We start from the raw sequence: 21,238 nt of genomic DNA on the forward strand, positions 1-21,238 counted from the left end.
AGCTAGAGAAGGAAATGACAAACTATACTAGCATCTTTGCCGAGAAAATCCCAAATGGGGTCTTGAAGAGTCAGACACAACTGAAACAACTCAACAACAAGAAGGTCCATCCTTTCTCAATTCTAGGGTGATAGCTAAATATTTCTCCTGTTATGCCTTATGGGCTTCCTACAAAAGGAGCTGGCCCCTTGGCCTGAGCATCCACAAACAGCCTGGAGATAGCTCCCTCCAGTCAGGGACACGCTTTGAAACAACCACGCCAGGCAGCCTCTTGGAAGGAGTGGAACAAATGACCGCTTGTTCTCTCGCCACGCCTTGTGGAATTACTGACCTGTATTTAATGGCTGATAGAGAACTAGAACTCACCAACACCTGCTAACATGAGAAAAACTGAGGAGGGAAGAGAGGAGTGGTCCAGCCAGACTCATGACAGATTTACCAAGCAGTTTAGTTAACTAACAATAGTTAATGGTACTCTAAGGTTGCTTAATAGCAAATTAAATTATTATTATGCATTAATAACAATACACACTAGATCAAATTATATTGTGTGTCATGCTGTACACACAATAAATTATGTTATGTTTACTTGTTTAACACTTCAAGAATGTGTGATTTCACCTGTGAGGCTACTCCCTCCGCTGCTGCAACCTCTCCATATCTTAAGAGACAGTCTTTATGAGTTTTCCTCTAATCAAAAACAGTCATTATATTCTGTCATTTTTCAGTCGTGTCTGACTCTCTGTGACTCCATTTGGGGTTTTCTTGGCAAAGATACTGAAGTGGTTTGCCATTTCCTTCTCCAGCTCATTTGCCAGATGGGGAAACTGAGGCAAACAGGGTGAAGTGACTTGCCCAAGGTCACACAGCTAGTAAATGTCTGAGACCAGATTTGGACTAGGAAGATGAATCTTTCTGGTTCCCAAGCCCAGTGCTCTATCCACTGCACCACCTAGTCATTACCTGGTGGCCAAATTTTGATGATAAGCCTCTCCAAATTTATGTAGGCTTCTCAGAGAATCATAGATTTAGAGCTTGAAAACACCTCAGCAACCACTTAGCCCAACCACTTGATTTTACAGGCAACAAGCCTCACAGGTGGGATATGAGCTGAGGTCCTCCTCTGACTCCAAGGCCAATTAGCTTTCCACCACATCATTTTCAGATGATGGCATATACTTGGTTACCTGGTCTATACTAAAACCCTTTCCAATTTGGTAGGATCTACTAGACCAGTTCTTAAACTGCCCTACATGAACTTTTTGTTTGTTTGTTTTTTACATTTTGATAACAGTTTTTCAAAATAATTGGGTTCCTTTGTAATTCTGTGTAATTTTTTATGCACTTAAAAATATTATTTTGATGATAAATGTTGGAGAAGATGTGGGAAAATTGGAACACTAATGCATTGTTGGTGGAGTTGTGAAATGATCCAACCATTTTGGAGAGCAATTTGGAACTATGCCCAAAGGGCTATAAAAATGTGCATACCCTTTGACCCAGCAATAGCACTTCTAGGGCTATATCCCAAAGAGATCACACAAATGGGAAAAGGACCTACATGTACAAAAATATTCATAGCAGCTCTTTTTGTGGTGGCAAAGAATTGGAAACTGAGAGGATGCCCATCAATTGGGGAATGGCTGAGCAAATTGTGGTATATGAATGTGTTGGAATACTATTGTGCTATAAGAAATGTTGAACAGGCTGACTTCAGAAAAACCTGGCAAGACTTCTATGGTCTGACGCTGAGTGAAATGAGCAGAACCAAGAGAATGCTGTACACAATAACAGCCACGCTGTGTGATGACTAATATTGATAAACTTAACCCTTCCTGGCAATACAAGAATCTAAGACATCTCCAGAGGCCTTGTGATGGGAAATGCTATCCACACCCAAAGAAGAACTCAGGAAGCCAAATTGCTATTTTTTTTCTCTTCTGTTGAGTTTTGTTTCCTCTTTCTGATGGTTCTTCCTATTGGTTTTAATTTCTACTTACAACATCACTAATGTGAAAATATGTTTAATAGGAATGTAAATGTATAGTTATATCAGATTATTCGCCATCTTGGGGAGGGTGGTGGGGAGGAAAGGGGAGAAAAATTTTAAACTCGAAAGCATATGGAAATGATTATTGATAAATCAAAATAAATTAATAAAAAAATATTATTTTGAGAAGGAGTCCACGGGCTTCCCCAGACTTCCAAAAGGGTCCACAACACAGAAAAAGGGGAAGAATTCCCAAGTTGGACCCTGAGTTTTGCAGAAGCAAGGTCAATTGAGCACCATGACTAGACCCAGAGGAGGAATATGTATTACCCAGACATGCAATTAAATAGTTAAAGCTAAAGGAAATTGAAAGCTAGAGGTATACATTATTCTTCTGGAATTTATTCTGGAGTTAATTGTGTTTTATTTCAAAAAAAAAAAAAGGAACTAACCTCATGTAAAATCCCATCCATTCAATTAAGACTGTCCATCACATGGAGTCAAGTGCAATCAGTGTATGCCTAAGGCCACCATGGCATGTCATGAAAACCTGTTTCCAGGAATCTGACCAAAGGAAGGACTGGGTATATTTATGCTCCAGATTTATGTTCCAACAATGGCCTAAGCAAAAACATTCCCTACCATTCCCCTTTCCCACTGCTGGAGAACAGAAGCATCCCACAATATGACACTAGTTGAATAAATGGATTTGTGGTGTCTGCTCGGGATCAGTCTTGAGTGTGAGGAGGGAGCTTAACATCAGAGCCCAGAATGTGTTAGCTGCACAGCATCTGTCCAGAGAGTCAAAGCCATAGTTTTGTGCTATTATTTTTTCCCCAGGACGGAGCCAATGACACAGTACCACATTTCCCACCTCCATCTGCCAGGGCTGCTGCTAATTTGGCACTACTAGGATACTGCTGCTGCTGCTGCCACAAAATCTTATCCTCTGGCACCTGGCCCAGCTCCCCCTATCCACTTGGCTCCACTGAGTCATATAGAATCAAACATTCAGACTGATCCAATGTTTAAAAAAGAAAAAGCATTGGTGCAGGTTGATTGGAAATGCAAGCTCTGAGATCACTTTAATTTGCCTTTTAAATAAAGAGGTATGAAAATCAGAAAGTACTTGTAACAGTTAGATTAAGTATAAACACTATTCTCAAAACTTGGTTTTATGAGCCTAAAATATCAGCCTGGGAGAAAGTACTTTGAGAGATCATTTAAAAAGGGAGGATGAGGATGGTGGGTTTCCTTCCTGGTATAAAGGGGGTCTGGCACATGCCCAGATCACCTGGGACTGCTTCTTTCTAAATGGAGGATGCTAGAAAGCTGCTTCTGAGAAAGTTGTGTAAAGGAAGTGTCTTTGAGAGACTGGAACATGCTTGGACAGCTGATAATGGGTTCTGGTTGGCTAACTAAAAGGTAAAGAGGAGGCTCTCTGATTGGTTTTGTAGGTATTCAGAAAGGCCTGTCAGCTTCAGCTGTTTCCTCTTTGCCTCTCTCTATCTCATTGTTTTCAGCTGGGCTCTTATGGTGTGATGGTATTTGCTCTAAGAGAAAGGACTCTAAGACCATATTCATCCAATAAGACCATATGACCTTCAAGAAATGGGCCTGAGTCCTTAGCCTTTTAGCTCATCCTTTTCCATGATAGGTACAGGGAGTGAAGTCTTTGAACTTGGTTAACTCAGGAGAGCAAGCCACAAAAATCTGGGAGTCATGGCCTAGGCAGGGTTCCCAGCCAACATAGTATTAGTGCCCCAAGGAACAAGGAACAATCTTTGGGAGTGACTTCCAAGTCTCTAGCCCAGCAGAAGGATTCATCTGGCAGTCCACATCTGGACTTGATGGAAACAATGCTATGTAGCAACTGAGCTAAATTTTGAACCTACTGCTCCAGAGACCAAGGAGAAATAGGAAGAGCATGCCCTCCAGAGTGAGGAAGGGAGGGTAGAGAATGTTTATATGAGGTTCTAGTCTCTGCCCTCCTAGTCCCCGATGGGGGACTAGAATTGGTAGTAGAAAAATAGCTGTCTCCAGACTTTTCAGAGAACCCCGAAGAGGAGACGTTAACAGGACTTATCTTGAGTGAAGCCAATGTGCTCATGCTATACCGGTTTCTCCAGTAACTTATTACATTGCTTTAAACTATCTTTTCATTTCCCTCAGACTTAGTTTCCTTATTTTAAAAATACCTATGATACAACCACTTGCATCCCACAAATGTATACCACTCAATCAATAAGCACTTATTAAGTACCTACTATGTTCCAAGCTGGGCTAAGTGCCAGAGGACTGTGCTGGGTCCTGGGACAACAAAAAAGAAAGAAACGTCCTCTACCCCTTGAGAACCTTGCATTTTATTGAGAGAGGCAACAGATACACATATGAGAATATACAAAACATATCAAATAAATACTTTCTGTTATTTAGTCGTTTTTCAGTCATCTCTAACTCTTCATGACCCCATTTCGGGTTTTCTTCGCAGAGATGCTGGAGTGGTTTGCCATTTCCTTTTCTAGCTCATTTGACAGATGAGGAAACTGAGGCAAACAGAGTTAAGTGACTTGCCTAGGATTCCACAGTGAGCAAATGTCTGAGATTAGATTTGAACTGAAGTCCTCCTGATGTCAGGCCTGGCACTCTAACCACTGGGCCACCTAGCTACAAGTCAATTTTAGGGGGAAGGCACTAGCTGCTGGACAGCATCAGGAAAGGCCTCATGTAGGAGATGACACTTGGGCTTTGAAGAGAACTAGGAATTTTAAAGTTCGGAGGTGAGGAAGGAGAGTATTTCAAACACGGGGGAATAGCCTGGGCAAAGACACAGAGATGGGAGATGGAGAATAAGGCTTTAGAAGTCACAAGAAGGCTAGTTAGGCTGAACTATAGATTCTATGAAAGGAAGTAATTTATAAAAAGGAAGGACACAAGCAAGGAAGGAAAAAGTGTTTATTAAGCACCTACTATGTGTTAAGTAGTTTACAAATATTATCTCATTTTATCCTCATAAAAACCCTGTGAAGTGCATACTATTATTAGGGAACTGAGGCAGACACAGGCTAAGTGAGTTGACCAGGGTCACACAGCTAGTAGTTGTCTGAGGTTGTATTTGAACTCAGGTCTTCCTGACTCCAGACTCAGCACCAGACTTCGGTACATAAATATAGAAACACAGAGTCTCTATTTCCACAGAACTTACATGGGAATAGGGGAAGAGAGGAGGAATATATGACAAGAACACAAATAAATATAATACAAGATAGGAGAAATCCAAAAAAAGGGCCCCAGAAAAAATGGAAGGAGGAAATACTAACACTGTGGAGAGCTAGTGAGCTAACACTTTACAAAGTACATTGAATTACCTGGTTTATGTTTTGTTTTGTTTTTTGGTGAGGCAACTGGGAGTTAAATGACTTGCCCAGGGCCACACAGCTAGTAAGTGTCAAGCATCTAGTCTGAGACCAGATTTGAACTCTGGTCCTCCTGACTCCAGGGCCAGTGCTCTATCCACTGCACCACCTAGCTGCCCCCCAATTCCCTGGTTTTTAAGCATAATTCCAAACTGTTTTGTTGTTATTGTTGTTGTTGCTGTTGTTTTGTGTGGCACCAACATATCTGCATAATGCCATGGAAAGAACATTCAAGGGACGGAGCCAAGATGGTGGAGTGAAAGCAGTGACTTGCTTGAGCTCTCCCCCAAACCCCTCCAAATATGTGTAAAAAATGGCTCTAAACAAATTCTAAAGCAGCAGAACCCACAAAGAGGCAGAGTGAAACAAATTTCCAGCCCAAGACAACCTGGATGGTTGATCAGAAAGGTATATCGTACTGGGCAGGGAGAGGGATGGGCGCACCTCAGAGGACTGAATCACAGGCAGCTGTGACAGATTCCAGACTTCTCAACCCATGAACACCAAACACAACTTAGAAGGTCAGAGGGAAAAGTCTGTGACTGCTGTGAGAGAAAGTCTCAGCCGCAAGCCTGGAGCGTGGCCTCTCGAGCAGCAGCTGCCTCCTGAGCTCCTGGCCCACAGACTGAGGAGGAATCAAGTGACTGATAAGACGGGGATTGCAGGGATCTCTCTGCCAGTGCCGAGGCAGGATTCTCTTGCTGTGCCTGTGCTTGGATCTGGGTTACAGTTCTGAGGGGCAGTCCTGGGGCGAGGAGGAGTGCTGGCCTGGTGGAGCTTGTTGTGGTGTTGGAGAGGAAACACCCCACCCCTTATCATACCACCTTGGAAGAACTGAAAATTTACAGGTCCCTAGAAGTACCTCTGAAAACATCTGTACAAACCCCTGAAGCTTGGGACAGTACATTCTCCACATTGGAAGCAGACTCTTACCTTAACAAAGAGTTTAAAATTTAAGTAATTGACTGGGATCATAAGTAAGCAGTGCAAAAAGAGTCAGACTATATTATCTTACTTTGGTGACAAAGAAGATCAAAATATACAACCAAAAGAAGAAAACAAAGTCAAAGCTCCTACATCCAAAGCCTCCAAGAAAAATATGAATCAGTCCCAGGTCTTGGAAGAGCTCAAAAAGGATTCTGAGAAGCAAGTAAGAGAAGTAGAGGAAAAACTGAGAGTGATGCAAGAAAATTCAAGTAATTAGCTGGGATCATGAGTAAGCAGCGCAAAAAGAGTCAGAATATATTATCTTACTTTGGTGACAAAGAAGATCAAAACATACAACCAGAAGAAGACAACAAAGTCAAAACTCCTACATCCAAAGTCTCTAAGAAAAATATCAATCAGTCCCAGGCCTTAGAAGAGCTCAAAAGGGATTTTGAGAAGCAAGTAAGAGAAGTAGAGGAAAAACTGGGAAGAGAAATGAGAGTGATGCAAGAAAATCATGAAAAACAAGTCAACAGCTTGCTAAAGGAGACCCAAAAAAATACTGAAGGAAATAACACCTTAAAAAATAGCCTAACCCAAATGGCAAAAGAGGTCCAAAAAGCCAATGAGAAGAAGAATGCCCTAAAAAGCAAAATTGGCCAAATGGAAAAGGAAGTCCAAAAGATTACTGAAGAAAATACTTCCCTAAAAATTAGAATAGAGCAATTGGAAGCTAGTGACTTTATGAGAAATCAAGACACTGTAAAACAAATCCAAAAGAATGAAAAATTAGAAAACAATGTGAAATATCTCATTGGAAAAACAACTGACCTGGAAAATAGATCCAGGAGAGAGAATTTAAAAATTATTGCACTATCTGAAAGCCATGATCAAAAAAAGAGCCTAGACATCATCTTTCAAGAAATTATCAAGGAAAACTGTCCCGATATTTTAGAACCAGAGGACAAAATAGAAATTGAAAGAATCCACCGATCTTCTCCTGAAAGAGATCCCCAAAGGAAAACTCCTAGGAATATTGTAGCCAAATTCCAGAGTTCTCAGGTCAAGGAAAAAATATTATAAGCAGCCAGAAAGAAACAATTCAAGTATTATGGAAACACAATCAGGATAACACAAAATTTAGCAGCTTCTACATTAAGGGACTGCAGGGCATGGAATATAATATTCCGGAGGGCAAAGGAGATAGGATTACAACCAAGAATCATCTACCCAGCAAAACTGAGTATAATCCTTCAGAGGAAAAAATGGTCATTCAGTGAAATAGAGGACTTTCAAGCATTCTTGATGAAAAGACCAGAGCTGAATAGAAAATTTGACTTTCCAATACAAGACTCAAGTAGAACATGAAGAGGCAAACAGGAAAGAGAAATCATAAGAGACTTATTAAGGTTGAACTGTTTACATTCCTGCATAGAAAGATGATGTTTGTAACTCATGACACCTTTGTCGGTATTAGGGTAGTTGGAGGGAAGAAATTATATGTATGTATATATATATGTAAATAGATAGACAGATAGATATAGATATAGATAGATAGATAAAAAGATAGAGGACACAGGGTGAGTTGAAGATGAAGGGGTCATATCTGGAGAATAAAATTAAGGAGTGAGAGAGGATTATATGAGGAGGAGAAAGGGAGAGCTACAATGGGATAAATTATCTCACAAAAAAAAACAGAAAAGAAAAGGCTCTTACAGTGGAGGGGAAACAAGGGAAGGTGAGAGGGAATGAGTGAATCTTATCCTCATAGGATTTGACTTAAGGAGAGAATAACATACACACTCAGTTGGGTATGGAAATCTGCCTTACCCTACAGGAAAATAGGGGGGAAGGGGACAAAAGAATAGGGGGATGATAGAGAGGAGGGCAGATTGGAAAGGGGATAATCAGAAGCAAATACTTCTGAGGAGGAACAGAGTCAAAAGAAAGGATAGAATAAATAGGGGGACAGGATAGGATAAAGGGAAATAGAGTTAGTTTTTCACAGCATGTCTACTATGGAAGTGTTTTGCATAACTGCACATGTATAACCTATATTGAGTTGCTTGCCTTTTCAATGAGGGTGGGTGGGGAGAGAGGAAGGGAGAAAATTCAGAACCCAAAGTTTTAAAAACACATGTTTTTAAAAAAAAGTTTTCACATGTAACTGGGAAATAAGAAATACAGGAAATGGGGTACAGAAATCTATCCTGCTCTACAGGAAAATAGAAGGGGAAGGGGATAAGAGAAGGGGGGGAGAGATAGCAGGGAAAGCAGACTAGGGGAAGGGGTATTCAGAATGCATGCCATCTTGGGGTGGGGGGGGCGAGATGGAGTGAAGATTTAGAACTCAAAGTCTTGTGGAAGTAAATGTTGAAAACTAAAAATAAATAAATTTATTAAAAAAAATAAAAAATAAAATAAAAAAAGAGAAAGAACATTCAAGTCTCAGCTCTGACTCTAACTTCCCAATTGTCCATGGGCAAGTTATTTAACCTCTTCTGCTTCAGTTTCCTCATCTATAAAATGGGAATAATAATACTTGACTATCTGCTTCATAGTTATGAAGAAAGCACCGTGTGAACTGAAAAGTGATGCATAAATGTGTTATTATTTCCATGTTGGTCTCTAATATACCTATTGATTGGCATTTCCTGATTAAACAGGATTCCTGGCTGTCTTTTAACATTACAATTCGCTCTACATGCATATGTTGGGGGGAGGCAGTTATTTCATGTTAGTACTTGAATTGATTTTCATGATATATCAAAGAAAAAATTCTAAAAGAACAGAAAAAAATCACAGACAGCTCTTTTATCCAAAAATGCAATCCAGGAAACACTAGTGGCCATCAACTTGAGTGCCTGCTTTTTCATCACTCCAAAATCTTTACAAGAATGGTCTATTCTCACATTAAGGGCATCCTCAATGGAAGTATAATAATGCAATAGAAAACACCTCTGCATACACTTTCTAGACTACACCTTGACAATTACATAATTAACTGAATTACAAGATAAATATGATTCCAAAATTTCCTAATGATTGAATCTATTAAAAACATCTGACTCAGTAGAATAAAAGGAGGCCTTAAAGGCTCTCAGACAAGGTGTTTCCCATACACAGAATTAAAATTATATAAAATTCTATGACAGATGCAACTACAGAGACAACCATTCAACAACCAGGTACTGGCATCGATCCAGGAACAAAATGGAGATATAGGTATACTCAAGGTATTCACTAGTATCTTGGAAGATGTCCAGCACAAAGTTAAGAAAACAAAATAGGATTCCCTTTAGAAGGCGAGTTTCCCAAGATGATCCTTTCCCCAGACAGCACTACACTGATTGCAGTGATGAAGAAGAATACTGCAAAGGCTCCTTAATGAAATTCACAGGAAGGCACTAAAGATCAGTCTAACTGTTGACATTGAAAAAAGCAAAATCATTGAACAATACGTATTGCCCACCTATGGCCTGAAGCTGAATGAGAAGTTCATCCATGTGTCTATCTTGGATAGGTGCTACAGCTAGACAGTGAGCTAGGTACAGAAAATTAATCTGGCAGAAATCAGGCTGGATTATAATTAGAACATGCAGTGACCTAAACTAATCATGCCATGAAAGCATATCTCTTTAATGCAAATATTCTGCCAGCAATATTATACTACATGACTTCAAATCATGGAACAGTATAACCTCAAAATAATATTAGCTAGCAACTAGATAGCACTTCAAGGTTTGCAAAGATTTATACATCTTACCTCATTTGAAAAAAGAATTAAATTATAAATAATTCAAGGGGCAGAAGGATAAGATACACAATATAATATAGTATGATATATGATATAATATAATATGATATATAAAGTGATAATGTAATATAGATGTATAATATAATAATATATAATATATTATGGATGATGAGTTTGGCTCTATATAGCACATTTTAAACAATGCCATGCAAAGGAAGGCTCATAAAAGCTACTGAAGTTAAAGGCCTTAACAAAGAGGCAGGACCATCACATGGAAAGAGTGAAGCCCAAGCTGTATGTTGGTCTTCCTGAGACTAGCATATGTTTAAAAACCAGCTCTCTGAAAAATATACACTGGACCCAATTTTAAGTTTAATCTGCAACATTAACATTTTCTCCAACACTTTCTTAAGTCTAGGCAATCAACCAAACAACAAATCAAGCTCCCATTTATAGCATTTGCCGATTTCCAATATGTAAAGGCTCAGTGAAAATTTACCATTGGCTCTTCAAAGCCTGTACAAGCTGGCCCCAGCACATTCCTCCCTAAGATACTAAAGGGACAAAGAGGAGCCACTAGTGTGTTGGAAACATCTTCTAGGAAACCTTCGTGGAAAGAATGCACAAGATTCACAGGGGATAAGAAGTGTGGAGTAATTACAATGTGCATCTTTGAAATGAGCACAAGCATGCTTAGAATGTTGTCGGGGTGTGCCCTGAGGAGGAGGAGGAGAGTCAGTGGTAATATAGCCCCAGGGTCTGTCTCCACAATGGCCTACCCAATGGGACAGAATGTCCACCAAGGCACCAGTCAAAATGAAAGAGGCATTAACTTAGTTTGATGTTAGAAGATGTCAATAACATAATTAGAAGTTCTGCGATTAGGGTAGAAAGGGCTATGAAATTCAGAATGAACAACCAAGGAACAGTCCGTCTTCTGAAACAAATCAGTCCAGATTCCAATTAAAAGACCATGCAGTGACCCTAACTAATCACTGTCACAAAAGCTCATTCGCCTTTATTGCTTTATATTATTCCCAGCCCTTCGTTGCCTCTTTCTGCCTAGATGGTAGGCACTTCTTAACTGAGTTGTTCTTTAGTCGTCTACTTTGAATTTCATAGTCCTTCCTACCCTAATCATGGAATTTCTTATTGTGTTATTGACATCTTCTAACATTGGGCTAAACTTAATGCCTCCTTCATATTGATTGATGCCTTGGTGGGCACTTTCCTCCATAAACTTGTATAGAGTAGGTCGATGTGCCAACACACCCTGGCATGTGTTCACAAGTCCTTGGAATTTGAAACCAGGAATGAAATACACACTCACACACAATTTAAGTCCATCATGCTGCTCTTTTAGCTAAACATTTTCAAATTTCTGATTTTGTTTATTAAAAAACATTACTTGATCATAAGTTATAAACACTGGGCTTATTCTCCACCTGAATCCACTATCAATTATCAAAAGTTCTCCAAATTTAGTTGCATCTTCTGCTAGTCTGAGGGAGAAACCAGTTGTTCTGTCTTACTCTCTGGAAAGAATCCCAGCTCTAGCTTGGGCCTCTAAAGTGACTCATTGACTTTCTTGGAGAAAGCTCTGGACAACATCAAGGATTCTGGAAATAAGCGGTCAACAGTAACCCAGCCCTGAGTGACTCCATCTTTTTTTTTCCCCATCTCTCCCAAGGATGGAGACATGCCACATAACTTCAGGTAATTCTCATCTGCTCATACCCCAGGTCAATCCAATACCCTTACAGCCTTGCATGCCTTCAGTGAGACCTACCTATATACCACAATCTCCCTGAAGGCACAACTAGCATATTTGAACTGGAGCTTTTCAATCACACCTCTGACCTTCAGCATGATACTTCACCTCCCTGTATTTTAGTTTCCTCAACTGAGAGATGAGCTTAAGTCCTTTCAACTCTCTCAGCCTCCATTTCCCCATATGTAAAGTATGGATGACTGAGCACTTACTTCATGGGATTGTTGTAAGGATCAAATGAGATAACACGAAATACACACTCATGCACAATTTAAGTCCATCATGTTGCAATTCTTTGTAAACCTTACAGGTCTATATAAATACTTGTTCAGTTGTTTCAGTTATGTCCAACTCTTTGTGACCCCATTTGGGGTTTTCTTGGCAAAAATACTGGAGTGACTTGCCATTTCCTTCTCCAGCTCATTATACAGATGAGGCAACTGAGGCAAATAGAGTTAAATGACTTGTCCAGGGCCACACAGCTAGTATCTGAGGCCAGATTTGAACTCAGGAAGATAAGTTTTCCTGACTCCAGACCCAGCACTCTACCTACTGCGCCACCTAGCTGTCCATAACTAGCTATAATAACAACAATAATAATAATAACAATTATTATTATTATTATTATTATTAGTGACCCAGCAAAGTATAGAATTAGCTGCTATACATAGGGGTAACATTGACAACTATTTGAAAGTAAAGTTCCATAGTGTTTACCTAGCGCTTACCTGCCCTAGAAACACCTATTCATGGATGAAGGTAGGGAGAAAAGGAGCCTGCCACCACCCACACGAGAGATTATGGAACTAAGTGACTTCTCTAGAGATGACCCAGCCTCACATATCTTTGGTGTGATTCAACAAGTATTGACTGAGTAGCTACTGTATGCCCCAAACTCTGGCTCTGTTTGGTGGGAAGGAGGAAGGGCTATGGAGAGAGTAGTCATCTACATCCCTATACATTGGTATCCAATGTGAATCTGAGAAGCCTCCTGGAGAAGCAGAGAGCCTACAGGTCAGAGTAACCTAGGCTCAGATACATACTGACTGTGTGACCCCGGGCAAGTCACAACCTCTCAGTGTCCCAGGTACACAATGGCTAGAAGTTGCAGAGTAGTTGTAGATCTGACTTGATAGATGGAGTTACTTCACCTGGAAGCTTCCTACAACTGTGAAATCAAAGGTCTGGACTCCACCTTTTGCCAAAAAATAAAAATAAAAATGTGAAATTATCTAGGCAATTTTTGCACCTTCCTAAGAGAGAAAATGGATCTTCCCATGATTTCTTCTTTTAAAATAGATCCAGTAAAGTCATGATGACTATTTGAAGTGATTCAAAATTATGATTCCACTGACTTTGAGTATTTATTCCCATGGTTTACTAGAAATAACACAAGATTTGGAATCAAAGAACCTGGATTTGAATTCTGACTCTGCTACTTACAATCTTGTAACTTCAGGGCAAGTTACTACATCTCTCTGGGCCTCAGTTTCCTCATCCATAAAATGGGGGTAAGTGGTTGTCCCTCCTTCTTGAAGAGGACCAAAATGACATAACTATGCTGGAGTCAAGGTACAGGGCGTCTGACTGTAGCTGATCAGACCAATACAAGCTCAGAAGGCTCTACCACAGGTTGGGCACAAATAGTGCCCGTGAACATTTGAAGTGGAGATGTCTCTAAATTTGCATATATCACATTTCTTTTGAGCTACTGCAGTTCTGCCTCACTCACAAAGCACAGCATATTCTTTGATGCGGGCGTGCCATGTTGGGTTGTCCTGTGCCAATATCTCCCATGTCACACAATTGATTCCAAAGTTCTTCAGAGAGAAGAAGGTGATAATACTTTTGCTATCTACTTCAAAATGTGGCTGTGAGAGAAAAAAAAATCATTCTGCAAACTTGCTTAAAGCATTATATGGCTGTGATCTCTCATTTAGAAGCACAACATGTGGCTTAGGCCCAGTAAAATTATTTTGCCTATTCTCTTCCTGAAACTGGTCGCTAAGAATGGCAAAGCCTGAAGCCATGAAAAAGAATTGTAGTGCATTGTGATAAATTCATTTACTCCTCTGTCATTTGGAGGGCTGGGGTAGCTCTGCATGTAGCCCATTCATTATCTTCCCTGCTGGAGATAAAGAAATGTTAGCTGTTAGCTAGTCATTAACTGAAAGATGGCAGATCACTTATCTATTTTTTTACTGCTTAACCTCTGGGCTCCCCCCTCAAAAAATGCACTTTACGCATTCCATCGGGATAACCCCCTGGATCTTTAGAGAGCCTCCACCTTGCCTTAACATCTACTCATTCAACCGAAGGGTTTATAAGGACAACTCCAAGCTCCCCAAAAGTGATTATTTTTGAAAAGGATAATAGGAGCTCCTGGGACCATTTGTCAAACTACTTATCAGAGCTTTCTAGCACCTCCTGACAGTAGAATGTTAAATGTAATGGGCAGAGCAACCTTGCCATGCCCCAGTATCCCATGGACTGGGTGACACAAGATTTCTTGACAAGCCGGGCACAAAAGCCACTATCTGAGATGGCAGAAATGCCTCCAACTGTCAGCAAACTATCACATGAATGATTTTTAAACAAATATCAATTAGATCCTATTTTAATGATACACATTTTTAAATAGCAAGCAAAAAAAGTTAATAGAAAATTCAAAATTTTAGGACACACAGTATAGGTATTTTACAGAATAAATGCCTTTTGCACATTTCCTATACATTATAGTCAGATTTTCCTGATCATAACTATTTTTGACAGCTCTCAATTAGGCTTGAGAAATTATTAGATTGGAGAAGGAAGAGTCAAGGATGACTTGAATTGCAAACCTGGTAACTAGAAGGCTAATGGTACCTTCAACAGAAATGGTGGTATTTGGAGGAAAATATAACAAGTTACATTTGGCACCTGTGAAGTTTACTTATGGAACATCTAGATGGGGCTAACAACAATCAATTACTATCAGACAACTTGGATTCTTCTGTGTCATAATATGCCAATATTTACAAGTATGCTACATCTCTGGGAAACTATTCATGTTTAAAAGATAGATTTTTCATACCAAGTCACAGCTTTGGAATAGTAAAAGCACTGTGTAATTTCTCAAATGCAATTTAACTTGCTTTCTTTCTCTTTTTTTCTTTCTTTTTTCTCCCTTCCTTCCTTCCTTTCCTTCTTCCTTCCTTCCTTCCTTCTTTCCTTTCTTTCCTTCTTTCTTTCTTCCTTCCTTTCTTTCTTTCTTTCCTTCTTAAACTTTCTTTCTTTCTTGCCTTTTTTTCTCAGTGCCTGTCACATATTAGGCATTTAATAAATGTTTACTGATTTGACTTTACTCAATTTTCTTCTTTCCACTCAGTTCTGAGCCCACTCATTGGTCACCTACATTTCCTGTACCATAGCTATGTACTAATGGACTGACCTTACAATTTCGTGTCATAGTCTGGACATTAGGCATTTTTCATCCATTTCATTTTCCTGTGTGGATTGCTAAACTGATTTCTTTTGAGTAGCCATGGATCTCATTGAGTAGATCCAGTAATATTCTGGGGTTTGATGCACTCAGTACATTGTCATCCACAAATAAGAGTATCTAAAGTAGAGTTGTCAAGCACACATGGATAGCATGTGGCCCATAATATTCCCAAGTGTGGTAAGAACCAGATTAAAATGTAATTAGGAAATGTTTAACAAAATAAATAATAATTCAATAAAATATTTTTATTGGGGAGGGAGATGGGGAGAGAGGGGGAGAAAATGTAAAATTCAAAAGCTTATGGAAGTGAATGTTGAAAACTAAAAATAAATTAATTAAAAACATTTTTGTTGTTTAGTTCACTAGTCCTGTCCGACTCTTAGTGAACCCATTTGGGATTTTCTTGGCAAAGATACTAGAGTGGTTTGCCACTTCCTTCTCCAGGTCATTTTACAAATGAGGATGTAGTTTTCTAAGTCAACATGAGGCCTGTAGGGATACCTATGTGTGGTTTAGTGGCCCCCATTTCTATTTGAGTTTGATACCACTATTCTAGAGATCTAGAACGTCAACAAGGCATCCCTTTTCTATTTGGACCCTGCACAGAACATCTCCATGACAATGGCAAACACCTTTGGTGAGTATCTGTCTATCTGCTTTGTGTTTCACTGGAAATTCTTAATTATCGAAGAAAATTATCTCCATGTTGTCTTTAACAAGAAATTTCATGTGATCTTAACCTGTGCCTGAGAGACCCTTGTTGGAAGAGAAACTCTCAGATTGAGTTTTGCTTGATCAAATCATTGCTGCCCATTTTCACCTAGCAGGGAGAAGAGTCATGAAGGGATAAGATATGCAAAAATAGACTGGATAGACAGAGAAAAGAGAAAAATGTACTGACCAGAGCAGTGTGTAGAGTCAGGGAAGGGGAACCAGGGAAGAGCATGAAAGAACCGAGTACTTAAAAGGACAGTAAGAAGAGATGCCAAAGATATACCTTGCCCATTTCTGCCTGGGCCAGATCTGCTCCAGTAACTACCTAAGAGCATACACTGGCTTAATTATGGATATTTATGATCAGACAAAGAAAGCAGACTATGTAATAATATGGATCAAATTAATGATTCAAAAAGTGCTTCAGTTGCTGAACTGATTTTTAAACCTTTTTGTGAAAGAAATAAAGACAAGTGATATGGGCAGTTGGGATGTAATGAAAACGGTGTGATTTAAATAGGAATTAAGTGCAGTCAGATATTTTACTAGGGCCATTGTCCTTTGTTTCACATTCATATCCTGAGAAAGTCGGAATATTAACTCATTGTCTTCTGCTACATGAAGAGAAATAAACTCTGTGACCTGCTCAATACAAAGACAGGCGTCCAAGGGTCAGGGTGTTGGGAACTATCTATCTATAAAGTCATTGAACCCAAGTAAATCAATAAGAAAAGTTATTTGTTGCTACAGAAGGATGTTCTGGAAAGACATGCTTTCCTAAGGGCATAGCTTTCCTGGGACATGAAGGGTCTGAAAAAGAGAGAATAGTCCATGGAATCCAAAGCAGATACTGGACTACTATTCAAATGATTTTAAAGAAGATAGTTTTGACTTGAAACCAAGCAGTTAGGTACCTAAAATCCAGTTAGAAATCATGTTTCTAATGTCTGTTGCACAGTCATTTTTCAGTCATGTCCAATTTTTCATAACTCCATTTGGAGTTTTCTTGGCAAAGATACTAGAGTGGTTTGTTGGTTGCTTCTCCAGTTCATTGTACAGATAGGAAACTGAGGCAAGCAGGGTTAAGTGACTTGCCCGGGGTCACACAGCTAATAAGTGCCCGAGGCCAGACTTGAACTCAGGTCTTCCTGACTACAGGCCCAACTCGCTATCCACTGTGCCACCTATCTGTCCCCTACAGGGGGCAACATGGTGTAGTGGACAAAGTGCTGAGCTTGCAGCCAGAAAGACATAGAATCAAATCCCACTTCAGATACTCCATAGCTGTGCAACCATGAGCAAAGTGCTTGATGTCTCTGGGTCTCAATTTCTTCATCTATAAAATGAGGATTATAATTCCTGTAGTATCTATCTCATAAGGTTGTTATGAAACTTGAAGGAGATGATTGGAGAAAAGTACCCTGAAAGTCTAAAGGGCTATAGAGAAGTGTGTTATTATTTGCGTGACTATTCTTATAGATGTGGTGGGGGTGGGGAGGCATATGGAGAGGAAAAGGCTTCCAATATCAACTGTTTGGTCATCTTCTAATTTGCTAGATATGAAACCTCAGAGTCATCTTAATTTGCATTTTCCCATGAGTAGTGATCTGGAACAATCTTTCCTATTGGTTGACGATAGTTGATATTACTCTTTTGAAGGCTGTTCATGCTCTTTGACCGTTACTTACTGAGAAAGGGCATTTAGTTCCCATTATACTTTGAACGGTACTACCTTATATTACCTAAGTTTGTCCCTACAGGGAGGCTTTAAGAAGGAGTAGAAAGACAAGTACACAGAGTGTACTTAGGAATTCAAAAGCAGCAGCCAGGGGGCACTGAGCATCAGGGGAGAAGAGGCACCAGCACATGTGAGAAAGGCCCAGAAAAAAAAGTGGGACATCATCACCAAAACAAAACTTTGTATACTTGACACATCATAGCCCTGATTATCTAGCAGCAACGTGTATTGAGTATGAGACCTATAGTCAAGACAACTTGAGTTCAACCCCAGCCTGTGACACTTCCTACCTTTGTGACCCTAAGCAAGTCATTTAACCTCTATCTGCCTCAGTTTCTTTATCTGCTAAATGGGGATAATAATAGCATTTATCTCCCAGGGTTATTGTGAGGATCAGACGAGATAATATTTCTAAGGCACTATACCTGCTGTCTAGTTGTTGTTCAGTCATGTCCAACTCTTCCTGACCCCATGGACCATACTGTCCACCAGGAATTCTTGGCAAGGATACTAGAGTGGTTTGCCATTTCCTTCTCCAGTGGATTAAGGCAAATAAAAGTTAAGTGACTTACCCAGGGTTATATAGCTAGTAAGTATCTGAGGCAGGATTTGAACTCAGGTCTTCCTGACTCCAGGTTCAGCATTCTATCCACTGAGCCACCCCTGCTGCTTCCTAGCAGTAGCAAGGTAATGAAAAAGATGGTAGCCTGAATTGGATCTATCTTCTTCGGCTTTCACTACAAAGGAAGAATTTAGATTCAATGATGTAATACAACACAATTCAACAAACATCTAGCAAGTATCTACTGTGGGCAAAGCATGGGATAAACTGGAGAAAATGAAAAATTTGGGTAAGATTGGTCTCTGGGAAGACCGAGGGAAGGAGGAGGGAGCTGCACAAGCATATAATCCCTCCTAATCAGGAGGCTGAGGATAGTGATTCACTTGAGTTGTGAGCTGCTAGAGGACTGAGGCGAATCTGAGCAAATCAAAGAGCCAAAACGATGGGGTCCCAGGGGTGGAGGGAAGTGGGAGTGACACCAGGCTGCCTAAGGAAGGGCAAAACAAAATGGAGCGAGATCTAAGCTCCCATGCCTATCTGCAATAGTCAGCCCGGCGAGTGACCTGCCAGGCTAGGTGAGATAGGGAGACTCAATCTTAAAAAAAAAATTTTTTTTAATTAAAAAGTGTCTCCTCTCAAGAAGCTTGAGGTGATTTCCACTGTTCTTCCTTGCCAGCTCTGAATCCTCTGGATGTTAAGTAAAGTCTGAAAGGGACAGTTAGATGTTAGGGGACTCTAAGAGTTTTATTCCTGATCCAGCTGACCATGTGGGAATATAAATGCAAATCTGTTGGGTCACAACAACAAAAAAAAGTGGAAATCTAAGGATATTGGAAATGACTTTTGCCAGAGTTTCTTCTTTTCTGACTCTTCCACTTTCAGTGAAAGGGCCTCTTCTCCACCCTCCCCTCCCTCAAACAATCACAATAAATTAATTAACCTGGTGAAAAGAGATTTAATGAATCACCTAACTTGACCAAAACCCACCACAATGGACTCTTTCCTAAAAGAGAAAGAACCTAACTCCAGCTGCCCTGGGGACAGGCAGTCCTGTCACTCAGGCCTTTGTGATATTCCTAGCAGGACAGCTCCTTTATTGGAGGGCTCATTATTTTGTTCTTAAGAGGAATGCCCCCAGAAATAAGTCATGGATGGGGGGATGGGAGAGGGGTGTGCAGGGATGCTCCAAGCCCCAGCAGAAAGCAATAGAGCTGCTGCCGCTCCGCACTGGTAAATGACAATTTCTCTGGGACTCTCCCAGCACAATGGCTTCTCAGGCCGAGTCAGGACCTGTGTCAGCTTGCTGCCCTGCCAAATTTCCACACAATGCGGGGAGGATGTCTGCATTCAGAGCTCAAAACCCTCCTCAGGGGAATCATCTCGAAAGCTCTGAGGCCAGACGGTGAATAATGGCCCACAGCCCAGGAACAAAGCTCACTTCCTAAACACAGGCATTTATGCTTTTGAAACACCCAGACAGCCTAAAATCTCTATGAAGGAGTGATGCCTGGAAGTGATCAGATGCCGGGGCCTCCCTGGGGAGCCCATCATAACCTGCCTTGTCCACCCACTGAGCCAAATAATAAAGTTCTAGGTCAGGAGCCATTTCCATTTAATTATACAAGCAATCATTCAACCCTTGCAGCCAACACCATCAGCCCTTGGAGGACTCTAGCACAAGCCGGACGGTGGCACAGAGCTACTGGTCCCAATGGCCAGAGCCCCAGAAAAAAGCGGACAGGAGACCTGAAGAAAAGCAGACAGCAGGACCCAATGAGAAATATAATAAGACTGCCTTCCTTGTTGGATTTTCAAGAGAATCTGTTTTAGGGATGCAATTGTGAGTAAGCAGGGCAGGCAATCTTGTGAGTGGGAAAGGATGGGGTGGATAAATGTGAATGGCATCCTGAATTCAGATATCATGGGCTACATGAAAAGGGAGAGGGGACTTTTGAAAACTATCTAAACGACCTTATATTCAGGTTCTACCTTAATCCACAGCTACCGATCAACAAGCAACCCTGTGTTAGGCACCCAGGTTTACAAAGATAAAAATGAAACAGACCATACCCGGCTTACCTTCTATTAGAGGAGACAATATGTAAACGCATCTATACAAGCCACATACAGCATCATATATACAATATGCATCTGTGAAAGGAACCTACTGGAAGCCCAGAGCCCCATCTTTCCCCTTAGAGCAGGGGGAAATGGAGTTTTATGACCTGCTTGGAGAACTAACCAGAGTTCTGATTTCGTTACTCACAAAGAACAATGAAATTGTTATGGGATGATCTGGATTCGAATCATTCCTTTGTCAAAGTCAGACCTGTGGGAACATGAACAAGGTACCTTGGTCCTCTTCAAAAACAAAGGATTGACAACCACAGTAATAATAGTTAGCTAGCATTTATATAGCATTTTAAAGTTTATAAAGCAGTTTTACAAATTCTATCTCATTTTCTCCATCCTCAAAACAAACCTGTGAGGTAGGGTTATTATCCTCATTTAATAGACAAAGAAACTGGGCCTCAACAAGTTTAATTAAGTAGCTTGTTTGCAGTTTACATGACTAGGAAGCATCTGAGGTGGGATTCAAACTTGGGTCTTTCTGACTTGCCGACCCAAAACTCTATCCACCCAACCACGTGTGTCATTTCTCAGAGTCTCAGTTTCCTCTCCAATAAAATGAGGGGTTTTGAGCTAAATGATTTCTAAGGTCCTATCAAACATGTGACCCACAGGTGCTATCAAATGCCACTGAATCAGATTAAAATGAAATTGGGAAATATTTGACAAAATAAAAATAAAACAGAACACTTCAGTTGTTCAGTCTTGTCTGACTCCTTGTGACCCCATTTGGGGTTTTCTTGGCAGAG

Source organism: Vombatus ursinus, unplaced genomic scaffold (genome assembly GCF_900497805.2).
Source record: "Vombatus ursinus unplaced genomic scaffold, bare-nosed wombat genome assembly UNPS02014774.1, whole genome shotgun sequence".
NCBI lineage: Eukaryota > Metazoa > Chordata > Mammalia > Diprotodontia > Vombatidae > Vombatus > Vombatus ursinus.